Consider the following 12,233-nt stretch of genomic DNA (forward strand, 5'->3'; position numbering starts at 1 on the left):
ACTAGTATAGTAAAAAGCTTTTATGTTATCCCAAATTCTATTCATAAGAGCACAGGACTGTGATGATTCAGAGAAGTAAAAATACTTAGTTTTGAAACCAACTAAGCTGGAAAGGAACAACATAATTTATAAGCAAATGCTTGTGAAATTCAGAGAAAAGAAAATAGAGATAAAATTTTGTAGGTAATAAATTTGGTTCTATATGGAAAAAGGATACAAACATTTCACATAGTTTAATTGATATGAGTAAGAACACAAAACCAAAAATTCTAATGATATTAATAGCCCATAAGTAGCTTACTTATAGCTATAAATTAGGTTATCCACATTATCAAACTGTCATACTTTCATTCAAGATGTCCCCTCCATCTAACATTATAAACAGTTGCATGCATATACAAGATATGTATATCTGTTTTGGGCAGGTGATATATGCATTAAAATATGAGTGTAAATCAATGTGTAATACATTCAGAGAAAAGAAATCAAGAAAATAGTCAATTGCAAGATAAATATATAAAATAATGATTTACTCAATATACACTAGTAATACATAACAAAACAGAAGAGAATAAATATTCCATTAATAAAAGCAGCTAACATTTAAAATTCTCAACTACCTACAAATTAAGTTAGTAAGGGCTAACTTACTCTTATACTGTAAGTTAGTATACTGAAATATAGAGTCATATATGAGAGTTGTATATGTAATAGGAATAAATAGTATCATAAAAGTGTTCTTTTTCCAAGTTGTTTTTTTTTGTAAGAGGATATAGCTATGTATACCGAATAAAAGAGGATTTTATGAAATACGAACAAACCTATAAAATAACCCAATTTAAATAAATAACAAAAAATGAGTTTGGCTCTCAAGCATATTGAAGCATTTTATTGTTATAGAAATTAAGCATGTTAATTTTGCAATACAAACAGACTGAAGAACAGAAATAAGTGAGCACAACCGGATGCATAGATTATTAACAGGGATTAAATATATGATACCGAAAGCATTTATAATGAATAGCTAATAGAGCAGTCAACACATAATGGTAAAATACTTGAGAATTTATTTGAAGCAAATATATAATACAATGAATACCACAGTCATACCCAAATATAATTCTAGGTTAGTTAAAGTAAAAAAAAATATAGAAGTCAGAAGAAAACATAAGAATAATTTTATAATGTTTAAGTGGAAAATACCTTCCTATTTATATAAAAAAATCAAGACACTATCAAGAAAAATATATATCTGAATGTATAACTAATTGTGCAAAATAAAACACAGCTTATGCAAAGATATAAAACAAGTTATTGACAAATTTGATACCTAAATGAGGAATAGATGAGTATTCTACAAGTCAATAAGTAAAATATCCAATTGACAAATGGGAAAAGATGTAAACAAAAAAGAAAAAAATGGGAATGGATACTAATTATATAAATTACATAGAGAATAGTGTACAAATCAAGGAGAAGAGAATTATAATAAAAATATATATTAACTTTGCACATACATATGGAAAAATAAGCATTCTGATATTGGGGTTGTAAGGATACGTCTATGTTCACAGTAGTATACATTGTAGCATTTTTGTTGTTATACAGGCAGACTAGAAATGATCTTAAACTATAAAAATTTGGGCATTATTAGATAAAAGATGGTTCAACATTCCAGTGTCCTATGGAATAATGTGCACAATGATGAGGTATAATATTGAGAAGGAGAAAATGAGTGATAAACAGAGAGAGAGATCTTTCATACATGTTGTTAAATACATTGTAAAGAATAGCAAATAATAAATACAAAATATAGATGATCCTATTTACAGAAACAAAGCAACATATTTACTGTGTGTGTGCATGCTAGTGAGGGAGAGAGTGTGTGTGTGTGTATATAAAATGCTGAAAAAGATGATTATAAGCACTTTGGTTGTAAGCACTACCTCTGAGGAGGATTTGACTATGAGAATGTTTCTAATGTAGGTTTTTGTTTGTTACAGATTAACTAACATACAGCTAGAATTTAAAAATTTGTAGTATAGAAAGGAAGGAAACAGAGGAAGTGAGCAAAGGAAAAAAGTAAAAAGCAAGCAAGAAAGCCTTTGTGAGATGATCTAGGTGTAATGTCTCCACCTTTCTTTCCCCTTGGAATACACAGATATAGATAAGATAGTCTCAGATTATGACTGCTATTGAACTATAATTTACATCCTCTAGATTCCTGCCTAGGAGTTGAAACTGGGTAAGCTAACATAATAAATACTATTGTGACAGCAGATTCCTATGAATCAGAGATCTTACTCAATATCAAGTTCTACCAATAATTTCAAGAAGACAAACAAAGGGCAGAGTAAAGGCAGAGAGAATGGGATATTGGAAACTTCTTCCAAAGTCCCTTTTTCCTGCACCAAACACACATTGTTGTTTGGAATAATCAGTGCTAAACCAGGACTAAAAGCATTACCTCCAAAAGGATCCTTTCTTGCATATACCATTAGTCTACTTCTCAGATAGCCCACTTCATGTTTACAAGAAAATGAGACCAAACTTCTCCTTCTCCTCCTGAAGCATCAGTATTGACAGATGAATGAACCACAGGCCAGTTACTCTAACTTCTTTCTCCTTATTGGGATGAGGGCATAATCCAAACTGTATCTACATCCTGGGAATAGAATGATAAGAACATTTCATTTTATGATATTTGGCAAAGTTTTATAGAAAAGTAGCATTTAGGGGGTCCCATAATATACTATTGTCTAGCATAGTAATTTAAATTCAAACTTCAACATTTAATAAATGTTTTCTTATTTCAGAGAAATGCAAATGCATTCATTATTATTGAGCCATGCCAAACATTATCAGCCTATTAATTTAAGTATGTCAAAATTGACGGGAAGATAAGTCCTATCAATTATTATTCTTTTTCTTTGTGTTGCCACAAAACTCAGTCAAATAAGAGTGCTTGTGATCTTTGATGCTGTGTAGAGGATTGGTATTAATTCAACTACAATTTCAATCTTTAGGTGTTTATAAGAATCATTTTTGAATACATTTCATGAAAAGAATTTATATTTATACCTTTAGTGTGACACAAATAAGATTGTTTGATGCATGAAACAGCAATAATTCACAACTCATGTTCTAAAAATAATTCTAATACAAATATGCAAATAACACAGAGGACATAATTTAAAAAGATAACCCTGTGGAAAATCATAATTTACTTGAACAAGATCAAATGAATCTTTTATAATCACATGAAATTCACTGGGATAAATGAAAAGAACAAATAATTAATTCAGTACCAGAGCTTACATGATGTTAGAAATGAATGCAATAAGTGAAAACAGTCCATGAACTACAATCAAATAACAAAATATTTAAAACTATAGTAGAATCAAATATACCAATTTGTCAATGCTCTCAAAAATGGGCCCTGGACTAATAAATTTGAAGCTACCTTTTGAGTAGTATATATATTATTCATAAAACAATACTGTTAGAAAGGTGTTTTTTTTAAAAAAAAAACTATAGTAATATTTTTTCTGAGTGTACCTTTGAAATTATTCTATAAACTATAATAAAAGTATGAAAATATGAGGATATAGAACAGAAGGCATAGTAAATTACTCATAAATATAGATGTAGTCTTGTCTTTTAAAATAGGCTAAGAAGGACATAATTTGAGGAAGAGTGAAAAGCTAATATATATATGTTTATATTTATACAGCATTTACTGAGCACTAATATTATGGACCAAGCTCGATTTTAGGTATTGGAGTATAGTGGGAAATGAGACCAAAAAATTTCCCTCCTTTTTTGATGTAAGTTCTGTCAGAGGATCCTGGAAAACTAAAGAAAAACACTTAAAAAATATCACTGAAAATGTCTATGCAGAGATGTTACATAGAATGATAACAAAAGACAGTGATTCTAATACTGCTTTGAGTAAGGAGAGGAGAAAGCCTTCTGAGTGATTTAAGCTGGGATGGATGCCATGAAGCTGGCAGCATAAGCCATTCCAACCAGAGGGGATAAAAAGACCGTGTTCTTGCACCACCAACACTTTTTCATATGCTACTGACCATTTGTAGATATTCTTTGGAGAAATGTCTATTCAAGTCTTATGCCCATGTATTCAATAAATTGTTTATCTTTTCAATATTGAGTTACAAGATTCTTTATACACTCCAGATGCTATACTTTCACCTGATATGATTTTAAAATATTTTCTCTTATTCTGATGGCTTTCTTGATAGTATACTTTGACACACAAAGTTTTAATGAACTCTAATTTACCAATTGTTTTTTTGTTGCTTTTGATTTTGTTTTCATATTTAAGAAAGATTGCCTAATGCAAGATTGTAAAGATTTACTTATGTTCATATCTAAGAGTTTGATAGTTTTAGCTCTTACATTTAGGTATCTAATTTACTTTGAAAATTTTCTGTGGTATAAAGTCAGAGTCCATCTTCATTATTTTGCATAGGAATATCCAGTTGTCACAATGCACAAAACAAGAACTGACTATTCTTTCCCAATAGAATAGTTTTGACACCCTAGACAAAAAAACTATTGACCAGAGGTCTATGAGTTTATAACTGAACTCTGAATTATATTCCACTGATCAATATGTCTATCTTTATGCCAACCTCACACAGTTTTGATTACTGTTCCTCTGTAGTAAGCTCAGAAATTGAAAAATGTGAATCTTCCACCTCTGTTCTATTTAAGATAATTATTAACTATTTGGGGCTCCTTGTAATTCCATATTAATTTTAGGAACAACTTGCACATTTGTGAAAAATAGGCAGCTGAAATTCTAATAGGAATTATATATATATTAATTAATTTGGAAGTTTTGCCATTTTAACAGCATTAAGTTTTCACTTCCATGGACATAGGATATCTTTTCATTTTTAGGTCTTTTTTTCTTTCAGCAGTTTATTATAACTATACAAGTCATACACTAACTTGGTTATATTTGTTCTCAAATATTTTATTCTTTTTCATGTTATTATAAATGAAATTTATTTTTAAATTTCATGTTGAACTACATGTTGTTACTATAGAGAAATATAAATGATATCCTGTATTTTGCTCTGATATTTTGAACTCATTCATTAAATTCTTTTAATGTTTGTGGACTCATTTATTAGCTGCAATAATATCGGGGGACGTAGGAGGCCTGGGTAGCTCAGCAGTTGAGCATCTGTCTTCGTCTCAGGGCATGTTCCCGGGTCGAGTAATGGAGTCCCACATTGGGCTCCCTGTGAGGAGCCCTCTTCTCCCTCTGTCTAGGTCTCTGCTTCTCATCCTGTGTCTCTCATGAATAAAAAAATAAAATATTTAAAAAAATATTTGGGGACTCATGATTTTCTATATGTAAGATTTTTTCAACTCTGAATAAAGATACTTTTTCTTCTTCCTTTCAGGTCTGGATAATGCCTTTTCTTTCTTTTCATTGCCTTCTTGCACTTGCTAAAAATTCTGGTATAATTATGAACAGAAGTGATAAGAGTGACATTTGTCTCTGATCTTAGGGGGAAATTTTCATGCTTGCACCATTGTGTATTATGTTAACTATGTTTTTAAAACATATATTTTTTATTGGACTAAGCAATATCTCTTCTACTCCATGAATGATTTTATCATGAAAATGTCTTAGGGTAAAATGTTTTTTCTTTATCTATTGGGATAATCATATTCCCTTTTTTTCTTAATTTTATTGCAATGGAATATTACATCTGTTGATATTTGTATTGAACCAACCTTGCTATCCTGGGATAAATGTCACTGGGTCATCGTGTATAATCATTTAAACATGCTGGTGGAGTTAGTTTTCTAGTATATATCTTGTTTCAGAATTTTACACCAATATTCATAGTGGTTACTGGTCTGTAGTTTTATTTATTTGTGATGTCTTTACCTGACTTTAATATTGCTCCATATAGTGGTCAGGATTGTTGCTCCCTCTTGTATTTTTTGAAAAAAGTTTGAGAAGAATTAGACTGATATTTTTCTTTAAATCTTTTATATAGTTTGCCAATGAAGATATTTTGTCCCGGGATTTTTTTTTTTTTTTTTAGATTTTATTTATTTATTCATGAGACACACACACACACACACATGCACACACACACACACACAGAGAGAGAGAGAGAGAGAGAGAGAGAGAGAGGCAGAGACACAAGCAGAGGGAGAAGCAGGCTCCATGCAGGGAGCCCTGATGTAGGACTTGATCCTAGGTCATCGGGATCACGCCCTGGGCCAAAGGCAGGTGCTAAACCGCTGAGCCACCCATGGATCCCCCAGGTCCTGGGATTTTCTTTGGTGGAAGTTTTCTGTTTGCAGACTTAAACATCTTAATTTGTTATAGGTCTCTTCAGATTTTTTTTTCTTCTTCTTCAGTCAACTTTAGCACTTGGTATGTTTAGGAATTCTTCCTTTTCATCTAGGTTATCCATTTTGTGACTTACAATTGCTCATAATAAACTTTATAATCCTTTTTTTCTGTAAATTCAGTATTAATGTCCCTGTTTTCTCTTAATCTTAATAATTTGAGTTTACTTTCATTTCTCTTTATCAATCAAGGTAAAAGTTTATCAATTTTATTTGAAATATTAAATACCCCACAAAAATTTATTTCATTGGTTTCTACTTTTTTCCATTAAATATTTTACCATTTAAATATTTATTTTTACTGTGATCTTCATTGATTATTTTGTTCTTTCTGATTGCTTTATGTTTAGTTTGTTCTTATTTTTCTAGTTTCTTAAGATAAAATTGTAGGTTATTTGAGAACATTTTTATTTAAAAACTCAACCTATCTATCTTTTGTATCCAATATGTGTCTTACATAGACTTGGAGTTGGATCAGGTTACATTTTAATCCATTCTGCCAATATCTGAGTTTTAATTAGAGATTTTAGTCTATGCACATTTAATATAATTACAATAAGAAAGGCCTTGTTTCTACATTTTTATTTTTTCCAAATGTTTATTTTTTCCTCATTTTCTCTATTTTGCCTTGTTTTGTGTTACAAATATTTTTCTTACGTGCCAATTTAATTCTTTTTTATTATATAGTTTTTAGATACATTTTTAGTGATTGCCTTGTGAATATAATCACATAATATAAAATTATGTAATTTGAATTAATATCAGGTTAATTTCAAGCTTCTTAATAGCTCCTTCCTCCCTTCCCTTTATACTATTACCACAAATTAAATCTTCATACATTATGTGTCCAAAATATAGATAATTATTATTTTATGTATTTAAATCAGATAAGAAGAAAGGAGATATAAATACATAAATACTGTGTTTATGTTTACTAAGGTTGTTGTTACCTCTATCAATATTTGCTTATTTGTGTGGATTTAGGTCAATGTCTTCTGTTCTTTCATTCAATTTGAAGAATTTTCTTTACCATTTCTTGTGAGAAGGACTGCTAGCAAGGAACTCTCTTATTATTATTTTTAATCTGGAAATGCCTTAGTTTATCCTTCATTTTTTTTGAAATGTAGATTTGCCAGATATAAGATTGTCATTTGGGCACCTGAGTGGCACTGTTGATTAAGCTTCTGCCTTTGGCTCACATCCTGATATCAGGGTGCTGAGATGGAACTCCAAGTTGAGCATTCTGCTCAGTGGAGAGTCCACCAGTCTCTCTCTCAAATAAATAAATAAAATCTTTATAAGAAGAAAATTGTCATTTGACAATATTTTCCCTCCATTTAGTACATCAAATATGTAATTCCACTGCCTTCTTGATTCTTTGGTTTTTGAAGAAAATTATTCTTAATTTAACTGAGGAACCAATTACATCTCTGTTGCTGCTTTCAAGATTCCCTATCATTGGTTTTTGAGAGTTTGATTATGATCTGTCTTGGTATGGATCTCTGAGTTTCACCTACTTTGACTATATAGAGTTTCATTATGTGTAGATTAATATTATTCATCAAATTTTCAAATTTGAAAGATTTAACCATTATTTCTTCAAAAATATCCTGTCACTTTCCTTATTCTTCTTACACTCCCATTATGTATGCTTGATCCTTTTTCATCTCTTCTTCCACTTGAATATTCTAAATAATCTTAATTACCCTATCTTCAGTTTCGTTCTTTCTTTCTTATTAGGCTCAAATATGCTTTTGAACTCTTCTGGTGAAATAATCAGAGTAATTCCAATATTTAGAAAGTCTTATTTATTTATTTAAATATAGATCTATTTATTTATTTATTTATTTATTTATTTATTTATTTATTTATTTATTTATTTATGAGAGAGAGAGGCAAAGACACAGGCAGAGGGAGAAGCAGGCTCCATGCAGGGAGCCTGAGTTGAGACTCGATCCTGGGCCTCCAGGATCATGCCCTGGGCTGAAGGTGGCACTAAACCGCTGAGCCACAGGCTGCCCTTTTTTATTTATTTATTTTAGACAGAACATGAGCAGAGGGGATGGGCAAAGGGAGAGGTAGAAGCAGACTCTATGCTAAGCAGGGAGCCCAACTTAGGGCTGGACCCTAGAACCCTGAGATCATGCCCTGGGCTGAAGACAGATGCTTAACTGACTGAGGCATCCAGGCACCCTACTAATTTTTATTTAGATTCATTCAATAATTTCTGTGACTATACTTATATTTTCCATAAGTGAGACACTGTTGGTGAGACCCTGTTGGTGAGACACTGTTCCCTACGGGAGACACTGTTGGTGAGACACTGTTCTCATGGTTTCCTTCAGTGTTTTAGATAAGACTCCCTTCAGCTCTTTGAATACATTTAAACAGATGAATTAGTCATTTCTTTTCTTTTTCTTTTTTTTGAGTTAGTCTTTTTTTAATAGTTACCGTCAATTGCATTTTTTTCTTTGCATGGGATATACAGTCTTCATTTTTTGTATACCTTATATTTTTTTGGTAAAGAAATGGTCATTTTGAATATTATACTGTGTCAACTCTCTCTTTTCTATGTTTATTATTTTTCTGTCTTATAATTTATGAAGTTTTTATTTTTCATCCTGTGGCCACTGAAGTCTTTGTTCCATTAGCTCATTGGTTAACTAATTATTGACAAAAATATTTTTAAATCGCAGCAACTATAAAGTTCTGATTTTTGCACAGGGGTTCCATGTGTTTTATACCATCAACATTTATTTAGGCAGTTTAATTATCTTATAGCCTTTAGTTTCTATATGCACAACTTCTTAAAATATACTAGATGTGAAAGCTTAGAACCTTCTCATGTGTTTTCTGAGAATGTACATATAGCATTGGGAATGCTATAACCTTGTACTTTTTCAGATATGTTGAAGCTTTTCAAAGCCAAATCCCCAAAGCATCTCATTCTTCAGTTTTTTTTTTCCTCCTAATCTTTTCAGTTAGTCTATTAGTGGTATTCAAATATTATCCATGCCTTCAGGCAGCAGAAACTAAGCATTTTCCTCTAAGCATCTTCAACAAAACCTCTGGTAGTAACAGCTTTAGCACTAGGCTGGTTCCCAGATAGGTAAGATCAAGACACATATTTTATCTTTCAGAGACTCACATCATATATTAAACAAGTCATTGCAAATAAGATCCATTCTGCCCCTTCAGGTGCTGGTACCTAGAATGCAGTCTGTTATCTTTAAGGCTGCTACTGAGCTGGAAACAGAGGAAGGGATGGGGATTGGTTAAGGCCACAATATTAACTCTTTTTTATTAAGCATCCATTGTTTGTTGAATAAACATTAGCCAGATTGTTGCAAGCTTTTGTTTAGAAGCAGGACTCAGAGAAAACGTATTTTGAGAGTTTTTGCCAGATTTTTGTATTGCTTTATAGAATGCTAGACTTATGGCATTCCTTACTCTGCCATTTTTTCTTCTAACTTGACTGTGTACAAAATTCTGTTTTGGGAAGTTTTTTTTTGTTTTTCCCTTTAATTTAAACATCATTCCATTGTCTTCTACTTTTTCTGCCTCTGTATTATTATTTTTTCTATTAGGAAAGTCAATTTATTATCTTTTTCTGCTTTAATGGTACTTTCCTTCTGGACATTTTAAAGATTTATTTGACCCTTTTATATATTTAGTTTTAGTACTTTTGAAATAACACATATTGATTGACGATCTAGAAATTTTAGATTCTATGATTTAATCTTTAAAATAATTTATGAAATACTTTTAGTCATTTTATTTTATTATTCTTTTATTGGAGTTCAATTTGCCAACATATAGCATAACACCCAGTGCTCATCCCATCAAGTACCCCCCTCAGTGCCCGTCACCCAGTCACCTCCACCCCTCGCACACATCCCTTTCCACCACCCCTTTTTTGTTTCCCAGAATTAGGAGTCTCTCATGTTCTGTCTCCCTCTCTGATATTTACCACTCATTTTTCTCTCCTTTCCCCTTTGTTCCCTTTCACTATTTTTTATATTCCCCAAATGAATGAGACCATATAATGTTTGTCCTTCTCTGATTGACTTATTTCACTCAGCAAATACCCTCCAATTCCATCCACGTTGAAGCAAATGGTGGGTATTTATCGTTTCTAATGGCTGAGTAATATTCCATCGTATCTATAGACCACATGTTCTTTATCCATTCATCTTTCTATGGACATCAAGGCTCCTTCCACAGTTTGGCTATTGTGGACATTGCTGCTATAAACATTGGGGTGCAGGTGATCTGGCGTTTCACTGCATCTGTATCTTTGGGGTAAATGCCCAGCAATGCAATTGCTGGGTGTAGGGCAGACCTATTTTTAACTCTTTGAGGAACCTCCACACAGTTTTCCAGAGTGGCTGGACCAGGTCACATTCCCACCAAGAGTGCAAGAGGGTTCCCCTTTCTCCACATCCTCTCCAACATTTGCTGTTTCCTGCCTTGTTACTTTTCCCCATTCTCACTGGTGTGAGGTGGGATCTCATTGTGGTTTTGATTTGTATTTCCCTGATGGCCAGTGATGCGGAGCATTTTCTCATGTGCTTGTTGGCCATGTCTATGTCTTCCTCTGTGAGATTTCTGTTCATGTCTTTTGCCCATTTCATGATTGGATTGTTTGTTTCTTTGGTGTTGAGTTCAATAAGTTCTTTATAGATCATGGGTACTAGCCCTTTATCTCATAGGTCATTTGCAAATATCTTCTCCCATTCTGTAGGTTGTCTTTTGAGTTTTGTTGACTGTATCCTTTGCTGTGCAAAAGCTTCTTATCTTGATGAAGGCCCAATACTTCATTTTTGATTTTGTTCCCCTTGCTTTCATGGATGTATCTTGCAAGAAGTTACTGTGGCCAAGTTAAAAAACGGTGTTGCCTGTGTTCTCCTCTAGGAATTTGATGGAATCTTGTCTCACATTTAGATCTTTCATCCATTTTGAGTTTATCTTTGTGTATGGTGCAAGAGAGTGGTCTAGTCTCATTCTTCTGCATGTGGCTGTCCATTTTTCCCAGCACCATTGATTGAAGAGACTGTCTATTTTCCAGTGGATAGTCTTTCCTGCTTTGTTGAATATTAGTTGACCATAAAGTTGAGGGTCCATTTCTGGATTCTCTATTCTGTTCCATTGATCTATGTGTCTGTTTTTGTGCCAATACCACACTGTCCTGATGACCATAGCTTTGTAGAACAACCTGATATCTAGCATTGTAATGCCCCCAGCTATGGTTTTCTTTTTTAACATTCCCTTGGCTATTCGGGGTCTTTTCTGATTCCAAACAAATCTTAAGATGATTTGTTCCAACTCTCTGAAGAAAGTTCATTGTATTTTGATAGGGATTGCATTAAACGTGTAAATTCCCCTGGGTAGCATTGACATTTTCACAATATTAATTCTTCCAATCTATGAGCATGGAATATTTTTCCATCTCTTTGTGTCTTCCTCAATTTCTTTCAGAAGCGTTCTGTAGTTTTTAGGGTATAGATCCTTTGCCTCTTTGGTTAGGTTTTATCCTAGGTATTTTATACTTTTGGGTGCAGTTGTAAGTGGGATTGACTCCTTAATTTCTCTTTCTTCAGTCTCATTATTAGTGTATAGAAGCGCCACTGACTTCTGGGCATTGATTTTGTATCCTGCCACACTGCCAAATTGCTGTATGAGTTCTAGCAATCTTGGGGTGGAGTCTTTTGGGTTTTCTATGTACAGTATTATGTCATTTGTGGAGAGGGATAGGAGAGTTTGACTTCTTCTTTGCCAACTTGAATGCCTTTTCTTTTTGTTGCCTGATTGCTGAGGCAAGGACTTCT

This window comes from Nyctereutes procyonoides, unplaced genomic scaffold (assembly GCF_905146905.1).
Source record: "Nyctereutes procyonoides isolate TBG_1078 unplaced genomic scaffold, NYPRO_anot_genome, whole genome shotgun sequence".
Taxonomy (NCBI): Eukaryota; Metazoa; Chordata; class Mammalia; order Carnivora; family Canidae; genus Nyctereutes; species Nyctereutes procyonoides.